The sequence below is a fragment of the Scylla paramamosain genome, unplaced genomic scaffold (genome assembly GCF_035594125.1).
Source record: "Scylla paramamosain isolate STU-SP2022 unplaced genomic scaffold, ASM3559412v1 Contig13, whole genome shotgun sequence".
In the NCBI taxonomy this organism is placed as follows: domain Eukaryota; kingdom Metazoa; phylum Arthropoda; class Malacostraca; order Decapoda; family Portunidae; genus Scylla; species Scylla paramamosain.
This window is the reverse complement of record NW_026973678.1, coordinates 230,001-240,592: the sequence shown is the minus strand read 5'-3', so window position 1 is coordinate 240,592 and position 10,592 is coordinate 230,001. Positions and strand designations below refer to the sequence as shown.

Below are 10,592 nucleotides of genomic sequence, written 5' to 3'. Positions count from 1 at the left end.
CAAACACTTATATATATATATATATATATATATATATATATATATATATATATATATATATATATATATATATATATATATATATATATATATATATATATATATATATATATATAGTAATCTCAGTGCTTTGTTTGAGAGGTATCATCATTATATTTTTTTGAAATACTACATGGATTCATGTACTCATGTGATATAGGACTGATTTATTATATAATTACTATATAAGGGCAATGGCCATTAATAACTAGTCTCCTTTTTTACACCCACAATTTAGTACAAACACTTAGATAATCTCTGTGCTTCATTAGTGATGTGATCATTAAAGCATTTTTTCAATAAGACATATTCATGTGATATATGACTGTGATTTATAAATAGAGGTAAAGATCATTAAAATCTTGTTTTTTTCTCAATATGTATATTTATTTACATTGGATAATAAATTACTATACAGTTAAACACTGAAGTTTTATTACTACACACACACACACACAACACACACACACACACACACACTAAAACTACAGTATATAATTGATTTTTCCTTTTCTGTTGCAGTAAAATATGATTACTCTATTCGATGGTGATAAAATATGTGATTATATTTTTGAGAAAAATATCTTTTACTTAGTGTTGTCATTTACCATAACTGTATAGCAACTAGTGTATTTTCATAACAAAGTGTTTATAGTCATATTGTATACAAAGTAAAATCAAACTCATCAAGGTAAGAAATGGGAATTACAAGTACATTTTTCTGAGTAACAGTTCACATAAAAAAAAAGAAATAGCAAAAATACCTTAGATTCGTACATATTTGAATACTATTTTGGATAACACTTATAATCAGTTATATGTACACATATAGTTTAGAGGGAATGCTCTTGAATACCTGGTGTAATATTTGGTAGTGTGGCATGTGTGAGATAAGGATGTCTGTCCGCTTGGGTGTTTACCAGATACATGGATGGAGTAATGAAAGAGGTTAATACAAGAGTATGGAGGAGATACCATATTTGAGTGGCAGAATCAAACCATCCTGTTATCAGAAGTATGTTCTGATATATCTAGCCCTTTCAGCTTGTTGTGCTGCATTATTGTTAGCAATGGCTGTTTCTGGGTCAACACCATGATCATCTGCATTTGAATCATCCGAATCTGCATCGTCTGATTCAAGATGATGATTTGGGAGAGGCACATTACTCTGAATTGCAAAAATATGTAGCACAACTGCTGCTACAATAATGTTTTTTTGTGGTGTCTAAAGCCGTGTAAAGACGCTTGCCCAAGCAACTAAAGCATCTTTTTAAGACACCAAATGCACATTCTATTTTATTTCTTGTTTTAATGTGTGCCTTATTATACGCTGTTTCACTTTGGTTGCTGGGATTCATTAGTGGAGTAAACAGATAAAAAAAATTTGACACTTTCTGTTAATGAAGGAGTTTTTGGCTAGTTGGAGAACATACTTGGCATGGTTCCGGGCAGAAATATAAAGTGCATGAGATTCTGGTGATGGAAGGCTTAAGTACCTTTTGTGGGCCACCTCTCTATCATGTATAGCACGAGAATAAGCTGTGTTTAACCAAGGTTTAGAAGGTTTAGGACAAGAAAATGAGTGAGGAATGTATGCCTCCATGCCAGACACTATCACTGTCTGTGCATGAAGTAACAGTTTGTCAGCTAGAGTGTTTCCTCCCAGCATCTCAGCACTGCCGCCAATACCTGTCATCTCTCCTCTATTTTATCTCAACTTCATGATGTATGCAGCGCCATCAGTTTGGAGAGAGCTGCCAAACTCTCTTACACATACACACACACACACACACACACACAGAAGGAAGCAGATATGCGTGTGTGTGTGCGTGTGTGTGAGAGTGTGAGACCAGCTGTCATTTTCTCTCCTTTGTAGTCGCACCAGTGACAGTGTGACGGGCAGAGTCGCTACTAGGCAGTATGAGCTGAAGACAAAACACTACAGTTCCAGGGAGATTTATGTAATTTTAAGTGTGAAAAAAAAATACTTGCATGCTACTTTGATGAAAGTTGTGTGAAATCCGTTAGTGAAGATATGCGTATCGATCTGTTTGGGGCTTCGTTCAAGGTTTCATGGATTGTTTCATATGAAAGTGAGGTTTTCCAAGTTTCCAGCGGCAGTTCCTGTTTGGCTGCCCTCCTGTACAGTGAGTGTCTCACTGGGGTAAGCTTATACGAGTACGTTCTCCACTGGATCCGCTAAGGTATTTGTGCCTACGATTTCTTTAACATTGCTGCAACAAGACATCTCATGTACGTATGTGGCTAAATATTAAGAAGAGTCGTGCGGCCATATTTCCTATTTTTTTGTGCTCTCACCCCTCACAATGTTGGGTAGCTGGAGGGAAAGCGGGGTTTCGGGTGGAAAAAGCTAAAATAGAGCCAAATACCGCCTCTCACCACCAAAACTAAACAGGGAGCTGCACTACTGCTGCTGCTGCTGGTGCTGCTCTATTTCATATTTACCGGTTTAGTTAGGTTAGATTAGGTATAATTAAGTTTAGTTAGAATGGTAGCAGCAAGAGCAAGAACACAGCGGCCATCACAACAACATGAACAGCAACAGTAGTGCAGCTTTCTATTTATTTTTAGTGGTAAGAGGCGATAATTGGCTCTATATTACCTTTCCACACCCGAAAACCCCGCCTTCCCACCAGCTTCCCTTCACTGTAGGGGACACGAACCGAAAACCCCGCCTTCCCACCAGCTTCCCTTCACTGTAGGGGACACGAACCGAAAAAAAAAAAAAAAAAATAGGAGAGAGGGCTGCACGATTCTTCTTAATATTTCCCCGTAATGGTATATACACACATGCATGTGAGAATATGATAAGAATTGTCTGCTGTATGGATCATGTACACCTTCAGAAACTGACAACGGAGTTTTAATACAGACCAGAACAAAAATTATATGTTTTGATATGAGAGAGTGATATGATCAGTGCGTATGAAGTTAACACAAAATATGATGTAATCTTGAATATGTACGGGTGCCTTTAATTTATTAGGAAAAAAATATATATATACCATTCAGGAGAAAATTCGTTTGTTTTATAATTGGGTATTGTGTCATGAATCACGATGTCTTGAGTACCTGACGGGAGTCGTGGTTGTTCGTATTCGCCCGGGTTTCGGGACGGTCCTGTGTATTGCCATGTTTTTCTTGTTTTATGCATTTTTGTATGTATATTTGTAGATCATATTATGAATATTTATTTTTGTGTGCCTTTTGCATATTACTTAGGTGAGGCTTAGTATATAATTATAGGGAAGTGAGGTGTTATCAAGTGCGTTCTGGGTGGCCAGTGGTGACGTGACCAGGGCTGTGTCAACACCAGGGTGGTGTTGGTTGTGTGGGGTGCACCTGGGCCCTGTGTTGGCCTTTGAAGGTATGTTAAGCACTATAAATGTCTCTATTTGACTGTGATTATTATGTGTGTTGTTAGATGTGGGTATGGTTCTGGGAAAATGTGTGGATTGCCTCCATACGGTGCATAGCTGTGCAGGATTTATGTGGTGACGTGGCTACGGTGCAGGGAGTAGGTGGTGCAATGCCGGCGACCCGACACATTGTGAATTACCAGGGGTTGTGCGGGGTGCGCCAGGTTCCTGTGGTGTCCTTCCAAGCTGGGAAGGTTTAGGATGCAATGTGGGTGTCCAGTGACGGGAGGTACCGCCTAAGTTACTTTGTTTTGTGAATGTCTTTGATGAAGTTCAGGGTCAATTGTTTTCATTCTGTGTGATTCATGATAGCTGTCTGTCACTTGTAGTGTGTTCCTTGAAATATTTTGTGTTGTGTTTCGTTGCCAGCTGCTCACGATACGAGGCACATGTCAGCACCAGGTGGTTTGCTGGGGAAATTATTCCAACTGGCACTTGCAGCTTGAAACGCTTTGGGAATTAAAGTTCAGACGCCCTGCCCGGTTTATCATTGGTCATCCTACACTACTACTTGATGCTACTACTACTATTATTTACTGCTACTACTAATACTTCATGCTACTACTACTACCACTACTACTACTGCTACTACTACTACTACTACTACTACTACTACTACTACTACTACTACTACTACTACTACTACTACTACTACTACTACTACTTGCTACTTTTACTACTTGCTACTTTTACTACTTGCTACTTTTACTACTTGCTACTTCTACTACTACTACTACTACTACTTGCTACTTCTACTACTACTACTACTACTACTACTACAAGTACTACTACAACCACCACCACCACCAGCACCACCAGTCCCACTAGGAAATCACAATGACGAGGGCAGCCAGGGATGTATGTCTCCGTGCTCCCTCTCGACTGCCGCCGTCCATGCCACGCGGTGCCTCGCCGCCGCCTCATAACACTGCTGGTTTGTGGATTCCTGCATTCTTAAGGTGTCGCCTTACAACCTCGCCCTCCACCACCACGACTCCGGGGACACAGAGACACTTTTCCTTCGCGTGTTTGTTCCACCGCACGGATGTACTTATATGAGGAAATCGTGAAAGAGAGAGAGAGAGAGAGAGAGAGAGAGAGAGAGAGAGAGAGAGAGAGAGAGAGAGCGCGAGCAAGACTGGGAGTGACAATTTATGGGGCTACTTATCGGTCTTTCAATGTGTTTTATGGTCCATTAGTCTGCTTCCGTCGATCTAGTAACTATGTAGTTCTGTACTCTCTCTCTCTCTCTCTCTCTCTCTCTCTCTCTCTCTCTCTCTCTCTCTCTCTCTCTCTCTCTAGTTGCAGTACTCTCTGAACTTACGCTTATATTGATGACTTATTTATTATACTCCTTTCTCGTTCTACCAAGCTCCATAAGTCTCTCTCTCTCTCTCTCTCTCTCTCTCTCTCTCTCTCTCTCTCTCTCTCTCTCTCTCTCTCTCTCTCTGGGGAAAGCAAGTAAAACAACTGGAATTTGTTTAAGAGAAAATAAAACAGCGTTTCCTTCACACGTGTGCAAAATTATTCGCTTATTGAAAACGCTTCGAGAAGAAGAATAATAGAAAAAAAGAAAACACTGTACACTTTTGGTTCACGATCCTGCTTACGTTCTTCTTTCTACCCAGAGAGAGAGAGAGAGAGAGAGAGAGAGAGAGAGAGAGAGAGAGCGTGAGTGAGCGAGTGAGCTGCACCTGCTTATCCTTTCCTTTCACATTCGTGATATCCCCTCCCTATCTCTGCGTGCGTCTGAGTATCTGTGTGTCTGATGCGGGGCTGAGTATCGTGAACCCTGAGTTATGAGTGTAATTTCCTCTGCAATTTCCGTCACTTTACGCTTTTTCCCTTGTTTATTGTCCCGTCATTGAGCGAGTGAGAGGCGAGGTGGCGATAGCGCTCAGCTTGGCGATAAAGTCACGTGTTGGTTGTGCCTTCTTTATGTAAACGGAGAGGGAAGGTATGGATGGATTAGTGAATGAGTGAGTGAGTGTATGAGTGAGTTAGGGAAGGGATGGATGGACTGGCGAGTGAGTGACTGAGTGAATAATTGAGGGAAGGGATGGATGGACTGGCGAGTGAGTGAGTGAGGGAATGAGTGAGTGAGGGAAGGGATGGATGGACTGGCGAGTGAATGAGTGAGTGAGGGGAATGAGTGAGTGAGGGAAGGGATGGATGGACTGGCAAGTGAATGAGTGAGTGAGTGAGTGAGTTAGGGAAGGGATGGATGGACTGGCGAGTGAATGAGTGAGTGAGGGAATGAGTGAGTGAGGGAAGGGATGGATAGACTGGCGAGTGAGTTAGTGAGTGAGTGAGTGAGTTAGGGAAAGAATGGATGGGTTAATGAATGAGTGAATGAGTGAGGGACGGGATGGATGGGTTGGTGTATGAGTGAGTGAGTGAGTGAGTGAGTTTTTCTCCTTCGACACCTGTTTGAATGGAGATGTGCTTGAATTGTGCATTGGTTTGTAAGGAGACGTGGTAAAAGGAGACGTGGCATGTCGGTTCACATTCGCGAAGGCTTCTCAGCTTATCGGAAAACGAAATACGAGTGTACCTGTCATGAAACTGTCGTCATTCGTGTATGTGCGCAGCTCCAGAATTTTTACATCCTTGGCTCTTACCGAAACCCTGACAGTGACGATACTATCTTTGACTGCTTGTTAATGGCAATGGCAATGATTCAAGATGAGGACCGAAAGGCAGCCTTTGTTTTTGCTGGTGATTATAATGCCCATCACCGTGAATGGCTTGAATCAGTTTCTCCAACTGACTCCCATGGTCGTGCTGCTCTTGATTTTGCGAATGTCTCTGGATGTTCTCAGTTAGTTGTGGGTCCAACACATCTGGCTGGCAATCGGCTTGATCTTGTCTTTACCGACGTACCAGAGACAGTCAAGGTAACCACTATGGCAACTCTTGGCACATCAGATCACTCTGCGATTAGTATTTAACTTAACTTGAGACAAAATATTCCTGCATACACAGTCACCAAAGAGGTCTTCTTGAAGGGGCGCGTTAATTGGAGCTCTGTCAGAGAAGACGTTTCTCGTATTCGTCTAGGACCGGTCTTGAGCAACCCTGATCCTGTCTCAGCATTGAATGAGGAACTGAAGCGTATTATCTCTCGGAGGGTTCCTGTAAAGAAAGTTTGTTTGCGCTCCAACGACAAGGCCTGGTTCAACATTGATTGTCGTACTGCTAGAGACACTAAGCAAGCGGCTTATCGCAGGTGGTCACACTTAAGGACACGTGAAACTTGGGATGCGTGCACTGTTGCCAGAGCTTCCTGTGCGGCAGTCTACAGGACTGCTGAGAGCGAATATTTTACCTCTGCGAAAGAAAAACTATCCACTGCATCTGACCCGCACAAGTGGTGGTCCACGCTGAAGTCAGTTGTCTTTGGTTTGCGACCATCTCTCCCTGCTCTGCTTTCTGATACTGGACAGCTGATCACAAGTCCAAAAGGCAAAGCTGATCTGCTGATGAAACACTTTGACTCCAAGCTCTGTCGAGCTCTAGCCCCCACCAGCGAGTTGCCTCCTGCCATGCCAGTCTTGACAAAACTGGCTTTTAGGTCTAAGGAAGTCATGAGACTACTTTTAGCACTCGACTCCCATGGCGGCACGGATCCACTTGGGATGTTTCCTATGTTTCTGAAGGAAACAGCTGCAGTTCTTGCTCCCAAACTGAGTGCAGTCTTCAGACGCCTAATCCTGACCGGTAGTTTCCCCATGTGCTGGAGAAATGCGAACATCACAGCGATCCCTAAAGGCTCTCCATCATCTGATGCCAGCAACTATAGACCAATCTCTATCACGCCGTTACTTTCTAAGATCTTTGAACATGTTATTTCTGGTCGTCTCTCTCGTTACCTTGAACACTCTCATTTGATACCAGCTAATCAGTTTGCTTATCGGAAGAACCTAGGGACTACGGATGCGCTACTCACTATCTCTCATAAGATTCAGCAAGCTCTTGACTGTGGGCATGAAGCCAGGGTAGTCCAACTTGATTTCTCTGCAGCTTTTGACCGAGTCAACCATGCCGGTCTTCTCAGGAAGCTGCAATCTTTTGGTGTCGGTGGCCCGGTACTGTCCATCTTGACTCAATTTTTGACCCACCGCACCCACCGTGTGTGCGTTGATAGTTGCTACAGTGACTGGTACAGCGTCCACTCAGGTGTTCCCCAGGGTAGCGTACTGGGACCTCTGCTGTTCAATGTCTACACTTCCGATCTACTACAAATCACTAGCAATCCTATTTACGGATATGCAGATGATGTGACACTTGTTGCTACTGTTGAGTCACCGAATTCACGTCTTGATGTTAGTACATCCCTGAATGAGGATCTCAGACGTATATCTGACTGGTGTCGCACCTGGAACATGAAACTGAATGCATCAAAATCAAAATGCTTGTGTATTTCACGCTCTCGCACGCTAAATCCCCTTCACGGCCCTCTGCTTGTTGATGGCGCGCCTCTGACAGTATGTGATGAGCTTGATATTTTGGGTGTCAGATTCGACTCAAAACTGTCTTTTGAACGGCACATCAGGCGTCTTGTCAGTTCTGCCTCGCAAAAGCTTGGCGTTGTGAGGAAGGCTTACCGGATTTTTGGTGACCAGTCTATCTCTGCCAGCTGCTTCCGGTGTTTTATTCTTCCACTGCTGGAGTATTGTGCTCCTGTGTGGTCTTCCACAGCTGTGTCCCACCTCCGTCTCATTGACAGAGTTGTCTCCTCCGCTAGGTTCCTCTGTGGTGGCGAAGCAGCTTGGGATCTTGGTCACCGACGCAATGTCAGCAGTGTCTGCATGCTATATAAGATCCATGCCAACCAGCTTCACCCGCTGAATGCCTCCATCCCAAATGCATTTGTGCCCACCAGAAACACTCGACTTGCGTCAAATTCACATGCGCGCTGCTTACAGCAGGTTAGGTGTCACACCAGTCAGTTTCAGCGAAGCTTTGTTCCTTGTGCTGTAAGACTTTGGAACATGCTTGACGAGGGCACATACACTGCGAGTGATGTGCAAAAATTCAAGTCTGCTTCGAACAAAATCTTGAAGAGTCTAGTCAATTAAACTCTGGTTGCTTTTGCAGCTATACCTGTGATAAATTATGTAACTATACCTGTGATTTTATACCATCAAATTTTAAGTAGTTATACTACATTTACTCGTGTTGTCTGACATATATTAAATAAGTCAGAATTGTTGATTTTTTTTGTTGAATTTTTTTGTGAGTTTTAATAATTCTCAGTTCGTTGAGGCGTTCTTTATAATTGTTTAACCTATTTTCTCCTCCTGCTCTGATTTCATCCTACTATTGTGCTAATTGCTTTTCCTTTCTTCTTTCTACGGTCAAGGTGGGTGGGGGTTGTCATCTGGCAACTTACAGCGCTTGCGCTCGTCCCACTCTGCCTTCTCCGTTAGGTTTAATAATAATAATAATAATAACTTCGTTAATTGATATTGAATCAGGATTGAAAATTGATGTGTTTCTCTTTTCTTTATTCACGTCAGTCTCGTAAAAAAAATAAAAAAAAGATTAGGAAATACACGAAGAAACGTTAAGGAAGAATACATTTCATGTAGATTTGCTGGCTCTAACGAGGGTATTTGTGATAAGCTGCACGGATCTAAAGGCAAAAGATGTAGATAATAAAGGTGAAGGGTTGTGTACAAGTGTGAAAATGCACTCTGCCTCTCTTTCTGTATGTCTGATTCTGTCTTTCTGGTTGTCTGTATTTATGTGTGTGTCTTTCTGCAGAATCTAAACCTTAGAAAACGTTTATATTTTGGAGAAATCATAAAGCGAGAATCACACAACCGTAAAAAGAACACGATTATGAGCCATACAAAATATTGTGATCACCTTTGTTTATAATCAAGCCTTTGATAAATATTTCCTTGTTCTTGGAGAAAATTTTCTTCATATAAAAAAAAGTGATAGTATTTTACAGACATAAGAGAATGTCCCAAAAATATAGTCATGCTACTCCACGATAGACATGAGGACAAAACATTTTTCTTGCTATTCTCGGATGCCTGTAAAACACTAAAACATTTTCTTTTCTCCTATCTTGTTTTCATAATTAATAAGATTTTCTGAAACGCGTAATTCATAACTAAAATTTTCTGAAACGCGTAATTCATAACTAAAATTTTCTGAAACGCGTAATTCATAACTAAAATTTTCTCAAACACGTAATTCATAACTAAAATTTTCTGAAACACGTAATAGTAAAACGTTTAACATCAAATCCGGATTATAAACAAAAAATAATGGCAAAACTAATGTAATATTGGGTCGCAGTTACTGCAGCAAACCACAGCCTTGACAACTCTGTCATGCATTCTTTGAGCACTTGCACGTTATGAATATATACAATAGATGCTCAGCTTTCCCTTGAGCATATACAGACACAGTGAAGATGTCAAGCAGTGGTCTCTTTAGCTTGTTTTTAATGACAGGAATACAACCTAAGAGTAAGACACGTGCGTCTCAAGAAGAATATAATTTGCCAAGTTTTTCCCTGTTAAAACCAATAACAAACACACAACTTGCTGGATATCTTACCTTGGTTTTACTAGACATTTATATACCTTGATATCTGCTCAAAATCTCTGAAATATCCAAGCAAACCCTCTCGCTTTGCTCGTCGCTAGCATTCAGTCGGTGTGGGAAGCTCCATGTGGCGTGCAACAGATGCCTTTCACCGCCATGCCACGTCCCGCTGCTCCATTGCCTGCACACACTGCTGCTGCAAAAATTACTTCCCTCATTCCGTGCCGCCAATAAATGCAACTTAATGACCTACGAGAAACATAATTAGTACTACACTTGTTTATTTTTAACTTGTCTTTCACTAGAGAAACAATTTTTTGAAAGGGGAAATAATACTGATGTGCCTGTTTGTGTAATTGTCCACCTGCTCTGCCTGCCTTGTCTGTTTGTTTGACCATGTTTATGTGTGTCCATCTTTCTATCTATGAATCTCTTGCGTGTCTTGTCTGCTTGTCTGTCTGTCTGTCTGTCTGTCTGCCTGCCTGCCTGCCTGCCTACCTGCATGCCTGTCTATATTTTATCTATCAACACGTGCCTATCTGTCCC

General features: G+C 41.8%; 1 long non-coding RNA gene across 5 annotated transcripts in view; it reads left to right on the top strand.

Annotated features, from left to right (window-relative positions):
- Window positions 1-2,378: 2,378 nt before the first annotated feature.
- The window catches only part of LOC135097187 (uncharacterized), a 65,330-nt gene continuing 57,116 nt past the window's right edge, over window positions 2,379-10,592 (top strand). Inside the window, exon 1 of one of the 5 annotated variants that reach the window (XR_010265447.1) lies at window positions 2,379-3,427. This is a non-coding gene — a long non-coding RNA (uncharacterized LOC135097187). The remainder of the gene's footprint in view (window positions 3,428-10,592) is intronic. The other 4 variants (XR_010265445.1, XR_010265444.1, XR_010265446.1 and 1 more) reach the window with 4 other exon arrangements.